Below are 6,585 nucleotides of genomic sequence, written 5' to 3' on the forward strand. Positions count from 1 at the left end.
TAGAGTGGGCAAATGCCGAGGGGTTCTTCGTGTGCTTGCTGAAGGCTTGGCCTCTTAGCTTTGTGGGACTAGGGAACAAGTCACAGCTGAGAGGTGAAATAGGACGCTGAATGGACATGCATGGGAGGTTGTAGCTCTCCACCATGCAACTGCAGCTGTGACCTACCAGGGCAGTTCCTGTTGGCAGGACCCTGGATTTCATGGTCCACATCTATACAGCAGAAATCCTATGACAGGAAATGGGTGCAATCCCTCTGTACTCCTAGACCTGTACACAAGCCAATCTGCATTGTCACCCTTCTGATGGCAGAGATCACATGCCAGGAACCTGCTCACATAGTCACCTGTCAGAGGACTTTCCCCAGTGGAGGTCGCCCCCACCACAGTCCATTATTTTCTACCACCGTCAGTTTCCTGGTTTCTGCTCAGCCTGCTCCCCTGCTACAGTGGACTCAGTAAGCTGCTCTTGCTGTGGTCTAAAGGAGCAGTCCCTCACCAACAATCCCTTTCCTGATAGCCACTGGCCACCTAGTCCACTGTCTGTCTTTCTCTCCACTGACTCTGAAGGCTGGGGCTGCAGGGTTCTGTCAGGAGGAAGTCTTCTCCCCTTATCCCCTAGCAAGGGGAAGGAGACTGGGAATAGATGAGCAGCTCAGACAATGGGACAGGTCTCATCGTGTTTTTACTCCAGGAGGCTGTTGCTGATGTTGACGGAGATGGGGGCACTGAAGTTAGGGGTTTGGATTGCCAGGCACTGATCTTCAGAAAATAATGTGATGTTCCATCCACCTGAAAAGTATGATCATTACAGTCAGTCTCAAAGACAGAGAGAGAAACAGACAGACAGACAGATGAACAGAGGACATGGGTGCATCCCAGAGGACAATTTGCAGGAGGGTCTCTCCATTCACGTCAGGGTTCAGGGGACTGAACACAGGTGTCAGATTTGTGAACTGCACTTCACCCACTAAACCATCTCATTTGCCCTAATCCTAATTTGTGTGTGTGAAACACGATTAATTAAAAAAAAACTCAGGGGCCAAAGACCTCTGGGATTGCAGAGTGATCTGTGGGAGCACCCAGCAACCTCCAGGAATACCGAAGTGGCTTAACTGTGGCCCTGACTGCACCACAAGGAGCAACCATCTGAGCCTTGGGTCCACTGGCACCTGGAAGATTGATCAACCAGAGACACAGCCAAATCAGAGGAAAAGATGGGTAGACAAGGCAAGAGCACACTCAGCACCACAAAGACCAACACAACACCAACAAAAACTAGTGGCTCTAAAACAGCAAGATTTGAACACAAAAATATAGATGAAGCAGAAAAAAATGACCTTAAAAAATAACTTTAGGAGAATGTTTGAGGTCCTTAAAAAGGAAATAAAAAATTCCCCCAAAGAAATGGAGGAAAAGACACACAAAAAATTGGAAGAAATAGCCGGGCGGTGGTGGTGCACGCCTTTAATCCCAGCACTCGGGAGGCAGAGGCAGACAGATCTCTGTGAGTTCAAGGCCAGCCTGGTCTACAAGAGCTAGTTCCAGGACAGGCTCAAAAGCCACAGAGAAACTCTGTCTCGAAAAACAAAAAAAAAAAAAAAAAAAAAAAAAAAAAAAAAAAACAAAAAATTTGGAAGAAATCAACAAATCTCTTAAAGAAAACCAAGAAAAAGCAATCAAACAGGTGAAAGAAATGATTCAAGACTTGAAAACTAAAATAGAGACAATAAAGAAAACACAAACTGAGGGAATTCTGGAAACAGAAATTATGAGAAAATGATCTGGAGCCACAAATGAAAACATAAACAGCAGAATACAAGATATGGAAGACAGAATCTTAAGCACTGAAGATACAATAGAGGAAATAGACTCAGAGGTCAAAGAAAACATTAAATTTAACAAAAGCTTAACACAAAACATCTAGGAAATATGGGACATCATGAAAAGACCAAACCTAAGAATAATAGGGATAGAAGGAGAAGAACTCCAATTCAAAAGCACAGAAAATATATTCACCAAAATCATAGAGGAAAACTTCCCAACCTAAAGAAAGATATGCATATGAAGATAAATGAAGCTTTCAGAACACCAAATTGACTAGATCCCAAAAAGTCCCCTTACCACATAATAAAACACTAAACATACAGAATAAAGAAAGAATATTAAGAGCTGCAAAGGAAAAAGGCCAAGTAACATATAAAGACAGACATATTAGAATTACTCCTGACTTCTCAATGGAAACAATGAAAGCCAGAAAGTTCTGGTCAAGTTTTATGCAGACATTAAAAGATCACGGATACCAGCCCAGACTACTATACCCAGCAAAACTTTCAATCACCATAGATGGACAAAACAATATATTCCATGACAGAACCATATTTAACCAATATCTAACCACAAACCCAGCCCTACACAAAGTACTAGAAGGAAAACTCCAACCCAAGGAAGTTAGCTACATCAACAAAAACAGACAATAGAAGATTTCACAGCAGCAAATCTCAAAGAAGGGAAAAACACACAAAATAACATCACCAGCTATGAAAACTAAAACAACAGGAGCTATCAATTACTGGTCATTAATATCCTTTAATATAAATGGACTCAACTCACCTATAAAAAGGCACAGGCTAACAGATTGTATATGAAAACATAATCCATCCTTCTGCTGCATATAAGAAACACACTTCAATCTCAAAGACAGATATCATCTCAGAGTAAAGAGTTAAGAAAAAATTTTCCATCAAATGGACCTAAGAAACAAGCTGGTGTAGCTATCCTAATATCTAACAAAATAGACTTCAAATTAAAATCAATCAAAAGAGACAAAGAAGGACATTTCATATTAGTCACAGGAAAAATACAAGGGCACTCTTCTATATAAAAGAAACACTACTAAAGCTTAAATCACATGTTAAATCTCACACAGTAGGACTGGAGAGATGGCTCAGAGGTTAAGGTCACAGATTGTTCTTCCAGAGGTCCTGAGTTCAATTCCCAGCAACCACATGGTGGCTCACAACCATCTGTAATGAAATCTGGTGCCCTCTTCTGGCCTGCAGGCATACATGCAGACAGAATACTGTAAACTAAATAAATAAATCTTTAAAAAAAAATCTCACACAGTAATAATGGGAGACTTCAACACCCCACTCTCACCACTGGACAGATCTGTCAGACAGAAAATTAACAGAGAAATAAGGTAACTAACAGATGTTATGACTCAAATGGACTTAACATATCTATAGAACATTCCACGCAAACATAAAAGAATATAGCTTCTCAGCACCTAATGGAACCTTCTCAAAAATTGACCACATACTAGATAACGAAGCAAACTTCAACAGATATACACACACACAAAAAAAATGGAATAACCCCATTTATCTTATCAGATCATCATGGCTTAAAATTAGAATTCAACAGCAACACTAATTTCAGAAAACCCACAAACATATGGAAATTAAACAATACTCACCCAAATTAATCAATGGGTCAAAGAAGAAATAAAGGAAGAAATTAAAGACTTTCTAAAATTCAATGAAAATGACCACACAACATACCCAAATTTATGGGACACAATGAAAGCAGTGTTAAGAGGAAAGTTCATAGTACTAAGTGCCTACATGAAGAAGCTGGAAAAAATCCCATCCAAGTAAATTAACAGAATACCGTAAAACTCTAGAACAAAAAGAAGTAAACTCACCCAGGAGGACTAAACGCCAGGAAATTGAGAGCTGAAATCAACAAAATAGAAACAAAGAAAACAATACAAAGAATCAATGAGACAGAGTTGGTTCCTCAAGAAAATCAACAATATAGACCAGCCTTTACCCAAACTAACCAAAAGGCAGAGAAAGAATATCCAAATTAACAAAATAAAAATGAAAAGGGGGGGCATAACAAGAGACACAGAGAAAATCCAGAAAATCATCAGGTCATATTTTGAAAACCTGTACTCCACAAAATTGGAAAACTTAAAGGAAATGGACAACTTTCTGGGTAAATATCTCCATCAAAAGTCTCCCAATCAAAAAAAGGCCAGGACCAGATGGTTTCAGTGCAGAATTCTACAAGATTTTCAAAAAACTAATACCAATACTACTCAAAATGTTCCATACAATAGAAGTAGAAGGAACACGTTGCCAAACTCTTTTTTGTTTGTTTTTTTGGTTTTTTTTTTTGGTTTTTTGGAATAACAAAAAATATTTTACTAAAACGTAAGATTTACAGAAGTTTCCAGACAAGCCATACAAAATGATCACAAGGTTTTTTTTCTTCTTCTTCTTTTTGGGGGGATGGGGCAGAGAATCTACACTTGACAGCAAAGTCACAATGTTATTAGTAAGGGCTGTGATGTTTTTTAATGTTCCCATTTTGGTTCAGACAATCAAGCTTGTCCATCTACAGCGTCTAAAGTTAGACTTGGCTAGAGAGCATATTCTAAAAAACTGGTTAGCTGCATTTAACCATTGCAATTAGATCCCATAAGAGGGGGAGGGAGAAAGGAAACCATAAAATTAAAATAAAACTTTCCCCCTAAAAAAAATAAAATAAAAACACCCACACCCTGGCAACTAACCCTGACAACTACCTTCATTCACAGTGCTTTGTACTTAAACCATGATGGGGAAATGAATCCAAGCAGAGTCACTGCTTTCAAACACTTCACAACAACCCGGATGACACTCCTAGCCTCTGCTCAGGCTTTACAACAGTGAATCAGGACAAGACATAGATTTGCTAATGTGCATGTCATCACCAAAGATGAAAATGCCTGGGCTTTTATTCTGTAATGTTTCTAAGACTGTGTCCATTAAATGCAAACAAAAAAAAAAAAGGAAGAGTCTTGGCAGAACAGGAGAAGTGATGGACACTCGATGATCTGATCGACTTAAATTTATTCATGGCATACAGCCTAGCCCATGCTCTCACTGTTCCTATGGCGTGGGCTTCATTGGTCTTCCTTCCACTGCTCGGCTACATCATATGCTAATGGATCATCTGGATTAGGAGCACTTAACAAAGCCTGGATTGATAGCAGAACTGTGCGAATCTGCAGTGCTGGGGATCATTTATCTTTCAAAATATCTAAACGTATTCTTCCCAACTTGTCTACATTAGGATGATAAATTTTGGTCATGAAACGTACTTTAGGTGCTGCCATTGGGTATTCTTCTGGAAGGAATAGTTCAAGTTTAAAAGTCCCTCCCTCAAAAGGGGAATCTTGGGGGCCAGGAATGACCACATGAAAATAACGGGCGTTGCTCTCATCTGGTTCTGCTTTAATGCCAGGAACTGGTTCTGCCAGCAAACGCTGGGTTTCCTTGATGATCCTGCAGGGCAGCCGGGCCATCTTCTCAGAACCCGAGTTCGGCCTCTGCTCTTGTCTCCAGCTCCGCTCCACTTGCCTCACGAGTGGAAGTCCCGGGCTCCACTTCCAGGGACCTCGCCCGCCTCCGCTGCTGATGCTGCCTCCACCGAGGCCCCTCAGGAAATGTAGTCCCTGCTTGGGCGCAGGCTTCGGGTGGCCTTCCCTCCGACCTGCTGGCCCCCTCCCCCGCAATCCCCGCCCCCCCCAACTCTTTTAAGAGGCTACAATTACCCTGATATCCAAACCACACAAAATACAACTAAGAAAGAGAATTACAGACCAATCTCCCTCATCAACTTTGACACAAAAATACTCAATAAAATACTGGCAAACCAAATGTAAGAATACATCAGGAAAAAAATCATCCACCATGATCAAGTCAGTTTCAACCCAGAGATGAAGGGATGGTTCAATATACAAAATCTGTCAATGTAATCCACCATATAAACAAACTTAGGGAAAAATACATTATCATCTCATTAAATGCTGAAAAATGCTTCGACAAAATACAACACCCCTTCATGATAAAGGTCTTGGTGAGAGCAGGGATACAAGGAACATACTAAACATAATAAAAGCAATATACAACAAGCCAACAGCCAACATCAAACTAAAGGGAAAGAAATGCAAAGCGATCCCACTGAAATCAGAAACAAGGCAAGGTTGTGTTATTCTCTTGGTCCCCGCCCCTTTCCGCGCCCACTCCCAGCGACCTCTGGTCTCTCGGAGTCATCCTCAATCTTTTCTCTTCCCTCTCTCTTCTCACTGTCCCTGTGTGTGTGCACACACATCTTTTGTCTCTTCCCCCCTTTCTCTCTCTCTTTCCTCTCTCTCTCTCTCTCTCTCTCTCTCTCTCTCTCTCTCTCTCTCTCTCTCTCTCTCTCTCTCTCTCTCTCTCCCTCTCTCCTTTAATAAAGCTTTATGCTTATTTTCTGTGTCTGTGCCGTTAACCCGCCACCACACCGCCTGTTCACCGCAGCCTTGGTCACATGTGTTCCACGAGTCTCCGTGCAGCTACGCGCAGCTGCCCAGATACTATCTTTAAGAACAAAATTGGTGCCACGTGACCCCCAAACCAGGTTGCTTTTCCACTCTCGCCACCGGCTTCCTGGCTCACTCGGTGAGTGTCCCGCCCCCCCCCCCCCACGGTTGCTTCCTTTGCCAGGGTCCTGTGGATTGGACTGGTGCAGTGCATTCGACTGAGGACCGGGTCC

At 41.7% G+C, this 6,585-nt stretch overlaps 1 pseudogene; it reads right to left on the minus strand.

Moving 5' to 3' along the window:
- Positions 1-682: 682 nt before the first annotated feature.
- LOC119821862 lies at positions 683-5,410 on the minus strand (annotated as a pseudogene).
- Between the last annotated feature and the right edge of the window lie 1,175 nt (positions 5,411-6,585).

This window comes from Arvicola amphibius, chromosome 8 (genome assembly GCF_903992535.2).
Source record: "Arvicola amphibius chromosome 8, mArvAmp1.2, whole genome shotgun sequence".
In the NCBI taxonomy this organism is placed as follows: domain Eukaryota; kingdom Metazoa; phylum Chordata; class Mammalia; order Rodentia; family Cricetidae; genus Arvicola; species Arvicola amphibius.